Here is a 12,314-nt window from a genome sequence, read left to right as displayed (position 1 = left end):
TAGTCTGCAATGCTTAAGAATACAAACAGTTTATTTACAGCGATAAAATATATACAAGTGGGTGCTTTTTTGGCACTACCCAGAATGAAGGGCAGGGAAAAAGTCTGGTTCCTTGCAAGCTTGCCTCACGAGGTCTTGGTCATTTTTCTGCGTTTGGCCCTTTCTCTCCTCGTTTTGTTATCCGAGTTCAATCCCTTGACGAAGAAGTGAAGCCGTGTTGTGATATAAAAGCTGATCACTTCCTTCGTCAGGAGAGCTGCATGCTTACTGCAGCCAACGCTGAGGGTGCACCTTGCCTTCACTAGGGTGAGTATATCAAGCATACTTTCAGCGTGCAGTCTTGTCTTGCTGAAGCACTCAGTGAACAAATTTTCTAGTGTTCGGACAAACCGAAAAAGGACACCGTGAGGATAGAGAAGGCCTCCTTTATCCTTATGAAGCGTAAGCCTGGCGAGTTCTAGCTTGTCGTTGTTAGTGGATGACGTCAAAAGCTGCATGCAATGCTCGCACTTCATTTTCATCACACATTTCCGCGCAACATAACCAGCTATGTAGTGGATCAGGCGTGCGTCGCTTCTTTCGACATGTTGGTCATGGTCCAGTGAACATGACAAAATTGTTTCTGCTGCAGACAAGTCACCGGATTCAATTAGATCATCTACCTGGTCGTACAAGCTGCTTCTAGGAGGAGCACTGGTACCCCCCTCAACATCCAACAATGCTGTGATAGCACAAGGATCCGCATTGCCATATCTTACAGTCTTCACCAAACTGTAAAAAGACAAACAGTTCATCGTAACAAGGAATTGGCTTGGTGTCGGGTGGTCGTTACAGCCCGAGGACTGTCGCACAATGCCAAACACGTTTTCCAGGGGGTCCTGGCTCAATCGCGACGTCATTATAAACTTATACCCTAGTGAGGTAAGGTACGACAGGAGCTCGAGTGTGCTCGACAGAGTGACCCGAAGGCCTGTAGCTGTAGAATCGCTGAGGAATCCGTCTCCACCTGCATGCTGCTCCCAGGCTGTCAGGTACTCCAGGAAGTCCGAGAGGGCAGTACTGCCAGCAGAGTTTGGTCGCAAAGCTTCAGCCGGGAACCTGGACGTCATAACCTTGATGATGTCATTGATTCTCCTGCAATATAAAATATTGTGTACTGTGTCAGTTTTTAATGGTAAACGCACTATCACAGTATTTCTCGCTATAAACAGATATTTATAGGAAACACAAATATGTGCACTGCCGTTGCTGCCACGTGGCTGCCAAAGCTAAAGCACACCACTAATAAAAATCAACCAACTAAACGCAACTCTGAGCGCTGGCGCAAAAGGGCCGACAGCTTTTCCCTGGCTTGTATTTCTATCAGCTAGGTGCACACCCCGGCCTTCACATTAAACGATTAAAGGCCAAAAGCGTACCTGTGACAGCACAAGTAAGGTATGCAAGGTATACACCGATAACTGGGCTACGAAATGTATTCATTAACTGAGGTACATGAACTCTTCCGTCCATGCAGCTTTCAAACAAACACAACATGCCTTCCTCGCAAAGTGGGAAAAGAGTACAGTGCACGACGACTTCAGAATATATTGTTACCTTTTGGCTATGTTAGGTAAGCTAACCTCTTACCTGAAAAAATCTTGTGTGCCACCAATTGTGTCTTTAACTTGGGCCTCAATTTCAGCTTTGTAGAGATGGAGGCCTTGAAGTACTTTGTCGCCAAACAGTTGGAATGCATAGCCAACCCTCATTTTTTCAAATGCGTTTGGCTGCAGATGACACTTAGTGATGCCTGGCATAGCCTTGAGCGTGACACTTTTTGAATCAATATTGAACGCTTCTCTGACGTGCTGAATTTTTACCTGAAAAAATAAATATTTCTGCTATTAATGAACACGAATAAAGAAACTTCACATGCAAAGAGTTCAACTATAGTCTCAATTTTTTACAACAGTAAAGAAAAATGTCCTTACGTGCCCGTCTGGAGTCTTGAATCGACAGTCCAGCAGGCCATTTCTCATACACTTGATGAGGTGCGGAAAGTCTGATATGAAGTGTAGGCACCGGGTGGCATCAACAGGATGTTCTACCTTGCACTTCACGTCGCCTGCTGTGCCTTGAACCCCCAATACTTTCCACATCCGACGATTCCATGTGGCGCCATCACAAGTTATAAAATCCACAAAAAGACCACTGTTCTCGGCCAAGATTGTGGCTTCTACCATGATCTGTGCCAACAAATCTCCTTTAACATTTCCATGTGTAGCGAACGTGCCAATGACCTGGCTCCATTTGCCGACAAATGGCACAAACAGTATTACCATCCCATGGTCTGATGGCACTTGCTTGTCTCCAGCTGAAGTATAATCTCCTAAATCTACAAAGCCTTCTATGTGGCCGGATTGCTTCACGCACAAGTGCTCTGATAGCTTTAACTCGTCAACAAGCAGGCCACCATGTTTCTTAAACGAGTCCATATCTTGTGTCTTCTGCTTGAGTTGCTCCAAAACTTTTTTGCTAAAGCCAAATGCACTCCTGTAGACAGCCATGTACCGCTTCAGCGTGGACTTGCTTGGAAGAGCAAGTATGTTATTGTCTCTGATGTGGTCGTAGAGGCGGGCACTCTTCATCTTCATAATTATGCGCTCTAGAATCCACATTTTGCTATAGCGGAAGCCCCTTTTCTTCACTCTTGCCGCTGCGAAGCATTGCTTCACACTCTCCTGTTGCTTCTCCGGAAGTTTTGAAATGTACTCGTCGAGAACTTCTTCCGCAACCAGAGCATTTTGTGCTTGCATCTTCTTGATATCATCATTCATAGTGGCAATTCGTGATGAAAGACGCCTGTTTCTTCGGACTGCACATCTCAGCCTTTGGGAAACGGTTTGTAAAGTCCTGGCAGGTGCTCGCTTGATCCTGGACTGTCGAGTCAGAAGAACCTTACGGAGGTACTTGCAGCTGATACACTGTCCACCTGTAAACAAAATGACAGGTGAATTAAACTCAAAATTTGTAGTAAGGGATCGAAATGATAGACAAATACTCTCATTGATCTGAAGAAATAACGCACTTGTGATGGTACTAACCTTTGCTTTCTACTTTTCTCAGGCAGTTTTTGTTGTAGTACGTGCCTTGGCTGAGTGTCAACTGGTTCTGGATTCCTTTAGTTAGGAAGGCTGGGCTATAGTCTCGGGCATTCAGTGCTCCAACACAGAGTTCAAAGGCTTCCACCTTTTCTAATAGGCTTTCTGCTTCTGCTTGGGATCTCGGGAAGCATTCATGTACCAGTCGCCCTCTCAGGTACACCTTACAGTGGGCATCAGGTGGCTTGTCGCAGACGAACATCACAACCTTTTCAGAAGTGACGACCGCATCCTGCTCCAAAACCGAGGTACAATACAGTACACCATTCAAGTCCGGGAAGTAATGGGTAGACCAGTATTTGGAAGGAGTTTTGAGGTGAAATAAGAACGACAAATGATGCGGCTCCCCCTCAAATCCAGCTGCTGCTTCACTTGCTTCGTCGGTGGAATGGGCGCTGGCGCCAGCGGTCGACGGCCCCGACGGATCAGAGTCCATCGTCTTTCGTCTCTTTTCACTGCTCGTCGTTGCTTCACTTCCCGAACACCTTCTCTTCCTTCTTGGTTTTGGGGTTGTTTTTGTCAGGTAGGCGGGAAGATTCGGAAGAATCGTGGGAACGGCATCATCCGATAGTTTGGCCTTACCTCGCGGAATACGCACCTCTGAGCCATTGATTACATGTACGTAATCCTTAATTACATACCGTGGCTCAAAATGCAGTTCGCAGACTGCGCACGTCTCGTCCAAAACTTTATCCGCACGGTGCATGTTTCTTTCCCACTGTTTTCTTCTTTCTTCGTCTCGCGGGACATTGAAGAGAGACGCCTTCGGCGTATCTTTTACACGGCTGTATCCTGTCCGGCACCCAGGCGCGAAACAGAAGTTCCGGCGACGGTTCGGCATTCTTATCTGTCAGACACGCATGTTGGGCGAACCACGAAGGACTGCAAACCACTGCACTGGTTAATAAAAACGCGCTTTTTTTGCTGCGAACAGCCGAGCGACTCGAGCGCAGGAAAACAGAGGCAGAGCGGGGCTGGAGGAGGCGGGAGAGTCGTCAGGAGGATTACACTGCAGCGCCTCTAGCGGCTCCGCCGCCGCCGTCAACATCAGCGGGGACAGCGAGCCGTATGGGAGGGGTGGGGCAGTGAACCCACTACAACCTTCTAGAGCACTGTAGTAATTCCGAAGAGGCTGTTTCGCCGTTTTCCGCCGCATCGCGGCGCGCGTAGCCTAAGGTCGCTTTCCGTGGCGCGGGCGGGCGCACAGGAGGAAAACTCGGCCTTCGCAGCCTGTGTGAGACGTATAATATAAAATTAGAACCGCTCATCCATGCAGTAGATAGAAGTAGTTACAGGTGCCATTAATTATTAGCCGTTTAATTTTTGACGTGGACTAGGGCCGCTGTGAAGCGTAAGTGGATTCATTGCACGTCAGTAATTTTTATTTTTGTGGTCACGCATATTTAAAACGATAAGGCGTCTTGTTTTATTTCTGGAAAACTTGTATTTGTTATTTTAGTACGTGAAAGAGCGCGTGATACAAAGAAAGAGCGCAGTGCATTGATTTTTTTTTTGTGTGTACCAACGATATCACTTATTTTGTTTGCATTCATTCAAGAGAAAAATTGTTAAGTGAAGAGTAATCTTTCACGGCGCATAGGTGTCTTACAAAGCGTTGTTCCAATCCAGTGTTGGGTAAGACAAACTTCCTGCAATGCTTTCGTTGAAGTTGCCTGGCTGGAACTGGGTCAATTTTTTATTGATTATGAGGTTTAACGCGTCGACGCTACATAGGCGATGAGGCGCGCCGTAGTAGAGGGCTCCGGATTAATTGTGACCACCTGGTTATGGGCGTCGGCAGGATTTTACCTTGAGGGGGCAAATCTATTGTTGCGCGAAAGAAGAGGGAGAGGGCATGAGGTAAAGTGTTAGAATGGTTTGGGTGAGGGTGGGAGCAAGTGGGGATTTTTAACGAGCGCCGAAATCTGGAACACACGGGCTCTTTCGCTTTCGCCTCCAGCAGAAAAGCGGCCGCGAATCGAACCCGCGTCCTTGAACTCAGTAGAACACTTTTTCCCGCGGTTGCCAAAAACATTGGAGGCTAATGCACCGAAGCTACATCTGGGCAAGAGGACAAACAAAATCATTTCAGGATACGTTATACTTTATTTACAGCAAGAAAAAAAAGGACAATTTGCAGCATGTTTTTCTGCATTGCGCAATTCTGTACACGGAGCACATTGCAGAGTAGTGACTTGCATACAAGTTTATACATGAGACTTCATTTATCTCTCTTTCTCTCTATCTCTCTCTCTGTCTCACATACACGGACACGCACGCGCACACACACATTCACACGCGCGCGCGCACGTGCGAACCTACACGCACACACTCATTAACACGCGCCCCCAACCCATCCACATACGCATGCACGCACACGCGCGCACCTTCACACACGCACATGAACACGCGCCGCGAACCCACCCATATACGCACCCGCACACACGCACTTGCGAACCTACACACACGCATTAACACGCGCCGCGAACGCACCCACATACGCACGCACACGCGCGCGCACGTGCGAACCTACACACACACACATTGACACGCGCCGCGAACACACCCAGAAGCGCAGGCACACACACACGCGCGCGCGCGCCCGTGCGAACCTACACACACACACACATAAACACACGCCGCGAACCCACCCACATACGCACGCACACACCCGCACGCCACACACGCGCACGAACCCCCACGCACACGTAACATGCACGCGTGCGCACGCGACCGCACACGCAAGCACACGCGCCGTGAAACAACACGCGCGCACTGTGGCCAAGTACTTTCGAAACAGCCTGCAAGGCATAAAAAGGTAAAGCGCCGTGAAAGCTCGCGAAAAGGCCGTAAAAGTGACAAAAGAATGCAGCACACTGGCATTCAAACTGCACGAAATGCGAAAAGAGTTTGGGCTGCCTCATTCGACTTACACGTAACCAAACCGGCTGCATAGAAAACGAACATGTGCCCTTTAAACAACATATGTACCTTAACTTTGTGCTTCTTGCAGGAACGAGTGAAAACACATCGAGCGCATACTCAAGGTTTGTCTGCAGTGAAAACTCGACAACGAAAACTGACGAACACCTGAAATCGCAGGCAGTGTCGGTCACAGAACAGGGATGTCGGTCAGATGAGCCTCGCTTCAACCTTAGGCTAACGGCGCCGCCTCGCGGCGTGTGTCGGAGTTAGCCAAATTACAGGTTTTTGCTGGGGGACGCGCCGAATGGGACGGCCGGGGCAACGGCGCGCCGCCGGCAGCCGATCGCGGAGGCCACGGCAGACCCGAAGGATGCACTGGGAGTTTGTTTGAATACTCGCCCTCCTGACCTCATGACAGAAGTCACGGAAACGCACGATTTGGCGGGATAATCACAATATTAATCCAGATTGGTTAATTTCTCTGTGAATACGGCATCATGTGCTCTTGGGAAAACGCGGGGGGCAGTATAAAACACGGGATATTTCGAATAAAGTAAACTTGTATTTTGTCTGCATGGCCCCTTTCAGGGGCACTGAAGGCTAAATGAAACGTTGTTTGAACTGAGAGGTCATAGGTTTAGTAGCTCTCTCGGCTTTTGTTCGACGAGCAACGATTCTTCATTTGCTGAGAAATAAGCGAATACAGCTGTCGTTTCTCTCACTTGCTTCCCTTTCATTTTTTCGTGACCTAGCCATTGTGTCAGAGAATAGGAGCAAAGTCACGGTGCGGTCAAGAGCGTATACGCTGGCATCGGTAGTTCAAAGTGAAGAGCACTTTATGGCTCCGCCTTGTCATTGTAGATCGCTCGCTGAACCCAAATTGAGAAACGTGCTCGGCGTTCTGTCGTAGCCGCTGCCGTCGCGGCGTAACCCAGAGGCTTCTAAATCTATGCGGTTTATATACATACTAAACAACGTGTTTACGCCCAAAATGGTACGTTAAGCTTGTCGCCTCGCCGCAGGAGCACACGCATAACAGAATATTTTACACCATTTAGGGTGCTTAGATTCTCCGCCCCCCCCCCCCACTCCCGGAAGACGGGTGCCTTATAACACCCTTTTCCGCCTAAAGGCATGATAGGGTGCTTACTTATAACCCCAATCTACAGGAGCTTTTTCTGCAAAAGCACCCACCTAAAGGGTTACAAAAAGGGTGCGTCATCCTCGGTTCACAAATGGCGCTGCAGGTGTGCAGCCACACATGGCACAGCATGACACACGATTATGGTATGAAACATTCGTGCTTTTCAAGCTCGGTTCTATGACACATTGCATGGAAGCTCAACGTCAGCTGATGATTTCCTTGAACTTTTGGTCCCTCCTATTTTTAAAACATCACTTTATACAGTCTAATATTAGGGCTACGTCTCAGTACAGAAGTCATAACATTACAGGTTGTTGATTATTCAAAACGTGGTGAAAAATCAATTATTTTTTCGTTTTGCCGAACTGCAGCACGCATCCTTCGAGCTTCACTGTACAGCAAAAAAGTGTTATGCAGTGAATGCAAGTAGGTGTGCAACACATCAACCGCCCAAAAGTTCTTTCAACCTTAAAACCATTGGCTTCTCAGTATTGCATCAAACTTCCAATCACTGTAGCTATCTGCAATGTTTAGTGCCTTAGCCTTGAGCTGAGCAGGAAAGCTCAATATGAAGGATGACCAAATGCAATATGTATACTTCCCTCCGTACTGTGGCTTTAATCTACTCATAAAAGTTGGGTCCCCACTGCCACTTATTTTCATTTTCTTTTGCATTATTCTTTTTGCTTCATGAAAAAATATTCACAAGGTACAGGACTTGCAAGGTTTGGTGGTTTGTCTTGTTTTATGAACACACATTTTAGTCTAAACGACCCCACATGGAATACCAAAAACTGTAAACATCACAGAACAATGCATATGAGCTCCCTGAATAAAGCCCATGGTTGAAAGATGATGCCATAGTTGCTAAAGCATTAATATATCATGGGGCGAGCTTGTGCGTGGTGCCTTGCATTATGTCCCTGCCGGTGGATGTGGGGTCACTTTTCAATGTGTCAAATGAAAATCCAAGTCAGTGCCCATTATTTTCGAATAGTATTACGAGGTGCTTCATGCATGGCAAGCATTTTACGCCTATAGCCCTTTTTAGGGTTGACTAGAACTAAAATGAGCAAAATATTTTGTATAAAACATTCAGAATTTTTTTATCCGCAGCTTTACTGTTTGCTACTTTCTATATCTGGGTTTTTTTGCTTAATGACATTTTTGTTTTGCTCGGAAGGTGCATAACCAATGTGAAAAGCTTTTCTGTAAACCTTTGGTAGGTCATACAATTGTTAGAAAATATTTTACTAAATAAGGCAGCTTAAACTGGGAATATTTGCATTTATAAACATAAAATCAATTTAAATTTATTGTAAGGAGGATTTATTCCTAGGCCGAAGGACTGGGAGACCGCGAAGGCAGCTCGCGAAGTCAGGTGCACGAAGTCCGCTTTGTCGTGTTGACCGAGAGCAAAAGCGAGAAGCAGCTTCTTCTTCCTTCCAAACGTTCGCGATGCGGCTGCCGTGTATTGTTGCTACTTGACTGCGATGATGATGCTCTACTATTTCGGCACGTGCCCTCTCATGGCGAGTGGACAGTCTACCTATACTCCGGTTGCTCATTTGTGAATTGCGGTGGCGACGGACATCCTTACATGATCAGAAATTTCTGGCTGTTTTTACGCAAAGCTGGACATGGGTTATGAAGTGCACCGCAGAGGAGGGCTCTGGATTAGCTTTGGCAACTTTGGGACATTTATTGTGCACTGAAATCTCCACACATGGGCATCTTCACTTTCTGCCTCTACCAGGAAAATGGCCACCAGTTTAGACCGCTATTCTTAATAGTATTTGACGTAAATTTTAAAATATTCTCAAACATTATAGCCACGAAATTATTCTCTACAACAGCACCGAGCGGATGCTGTTCTAGAGAGATTGTGCACTACACCAGACACTGTACTACACTGTCGAGAGCTTTGCCATCTACAATGACCTCTACAAATCAAGCTTATACTGGTAGAATGTTTCATACCAAAATTACTCTGTGTTCAGAGCTCACGTGTGAAGTGCGTATACTTCTGCTGTTGTTGTTGTTATTCTCTTTCTTGCGAGCTTGCTGATAACTTGCTTAGAGGCATAATCTCTTCGAAAACAAGTTACCACTCTACTGCACGTATCGTTAGGGGTGGCGAGGCCAGGTGTGCAGGAGCCTAAAACAGAAGATGCGTCCACTTTGGATTCCGTGTCCAGACAGAGTTTATTGGGAGAATCTCGAGAGAAGGAAAAAGAGGTATACAAAGAAAAGAATGGGGAGGGTTGCTGCACGCATCCACCGAAACGTAAGCGTCCTTTTCGGAGCGGGCGGCATAGGAGAGTTGTGTTCATTTACTAGCGTTCACTCGCTGCGCACACAACACACACACACACTGACCTCGCAGGTAGCAGCACATACATAACACTCGTGCGCCGGCGTCCTCGGGGCAACAGACGCTCTTAGAATGGGCCTTCCCGAACCCCGGAGGCCGTTCCGAAGGCGCCCACGTCGGTGTCGGGTGACGGGACCCATGCGCTTTACGTAATTCACTGGAGGCAGGCAAGCTGATGTGAACTTCGTCTGCGTGCGGCGCCGACGCTTCTCCCGTCTCGTCTCTCGCGTTGGCTGCGGCTCCTTACAATAAAATACAACAGCTGCTTCAGCAAGAACCGAGGATGAGCATTCTCCCTGGTTCGAAAAAAAAAACACGGTAAAATGCTTTAAGCACGATTAAAAAAACAGGGGGGAAAGAAAATGAGTAAGCGATTCTTTCAAAATATATAAAGCAATGCCAACCAATATTTATTTCAACTTCATGTCTATAAGGCTGGTAATGGGGTCTTACCTGGCTCAAAAAAAGAGCAGAGAGCACTTATATAAATGCTACAGGGAACCTTCACAGCCAAAAATTGCTTGAGCACTTAAACTAATCACTGTTCAACTAACTCATAAAAGTATTTAAATGGATGAAAAACGAGCGGTAAACACAGGACACAGTTAAAAAGAGAAGAACCGGACACGCTTGTCCCGTCGCTGTCTTCTGTATCCTGTGTTTTCCGCTGGTTTTTTATCCATTCAAACATGCACAAACTAGCCCAGTCCGACGCCTTGGTATCATAAAAATATGGATTGTCATTCCTTACAGAAAGTTGGAAAAAGAAAGTATAAAGCAAGTGACAAAATTAAAACTGCAGCAGACTGGTTAACTTTCAATTTTAAGTGATAATATGGCATGAATGATAATGGCATGAATGAAAGTGAGCAGCAACCGAAGGACCATGATGCTAGCCAGACATTCCACTTTGAAACAAAATATCCACTTTCAACGCTGCATAGGCCAAACATGCAATGAGGCAACGCTTTAGGCACACAAAAACATGCCATAATCTTCAAAAAAGCTACAATTTAGTTGAGAAAAACTGACCACAACAAATACGAATTGGTGACTAGATATAGTTTCAGAAACACACAGCGATATCATACAAAAATATATGGTTCCCGTACAGAGACTGATCATAACGAAAATTGAGAATTACATATATAAGACTGGCATTAATGTGCAAAGCAGCTTAATGAAGGAAGACGGTCCTCACTTAAAACACTTTAATATTGTTGTTAGAAAAAATTCAGTACAGGTGTGGTTTCCGGTTAGAATGGCAGGTATGAATTTTGTTTGCCTGTATAACTAGTATCTTAAAAAATTATTCATACTTGCAGAAAAAAACTGCTGCTCGGGTGCAATTAATGATTGTAATGGTGAACTGTGCACAAGTAAAAGATCACAGTAAGACTACACCACCATTCAGACCTTGAGCAGAAGCAAGGCCCATTGAAATTCCAGTCTTGAAAAGTAGAACCACAAAAAACCCATTTTGTTTTTCAAGAAGGAACCTAATGGCTGCAACTTACGCTTTACCACGAATGGAGTGATTATGTTGTCTTTATTACGACCCTTCACTGCTGCAAAGTTCCGCAATACCATGGTTAGCAACATCTGGACAGCAGTTTAACCTGTACAAAGTTATATCCAGAAACTTCGATAAATTTTAAAATGCCTGTGTTACACGAAACAATGCATTTGTACCATCACAAGCTAAAGCTCCGCATGTCCAAACTTTGGCCCATCTACAGCAATAGGTTGACTCAAATGCACAGCCCAACAAATCTGCAGAAAAGCTACACAGAGGAAACGAAAGCCTACTAATGACTTAAACGGACACTAAAGGCTAATTAACTGTTAGCTCCGACTGAAACACCATGCCTTGCTCTCAGTTTTTCCGTACCTTGTGTTGGTGCTGTTGGAGTCTTTCCGGCAAGCTCCAGGTGTCGCCAATGTAAGTGGTGGGGCATTGTGCACACGAAAACTTGTAGATGACTTGTGCTTATTCTTTTGGCGGTTACTCTTTCGGTCGTGGCATCAGTCATTAGGAGTTTGATGCCACAACCAAACCAATGTTAGGGCAATGGGAAGACCCTCATATACGAGGATTCATGGTATCATTTTGCTGGCCCCTTCAACACAAAGTAGGAAAATGCACGTTGGTCATTAGGTGAGATGATGATGATGGTTTAAGTTTAATGGTGCAAGGCCGACATGGGCAAAGAGCGCCAAATACAAAGTTATTTGATAAGGTGGGAAATCGGATAAAGTCAGTTAAATACTATGAGCACGTCTGGTGTAAAGGGCCAGGGTGAAGAACGTGAGTGGTTAAAAGATAAATATGGTGGCTGGTGTATAGGACCAGGGGTAAAACTATGGGTGATAAGAGATGAGTTGTAAGAAATGAACTTCAGATAGGAACCTTAAGGTTCGCTGAACAGAGAACATGGAATCATCTCCTAAGAAGTATGACGGGTGTGGTGGAATATGTCGTGTTCGTAGTTGTGGGAAGTGTTTTCGTCGTGTAATGTCGAGTGCCTTACATTGTATGAGGATGTGGATCACGGATAGGGCCTCTCCGCACCTGCTGCACAGAGGTCTTGGAGACCCCGTGAGAAGGTGCGAGTGCGTTGCATGAGTGTGCCCTATCCGTAATCTAGCCAAGGCGACTTCAGTGTATCTATTACGTGTGTCGGTGGTGTATGGTCCCAAGTGTGGTTTTATTACGTGTAACTTGTTG

The sequence above is a fragment of the Haemaphysalis longicornis genome, unplaced genomic scaffold (assembly GCF_048455015.1).
Source record: "Haemaphysalis longicornis isolate Haplotype H1 unplaced genomic scaffold, Haemaphysalis longicornis Haplotype H1 scaffold_3, whole genome shotgun sequence".
NCBI classification, from domain to species: Eukaryota; Metazoa; Arthropoda; class Arachnida; order Ixodida; family Ixodidae; genus Haemaphysalis; species Haemaphysalis longicornis.
This window is presented reverse-complemented; position numbering follows the sequence as displayed.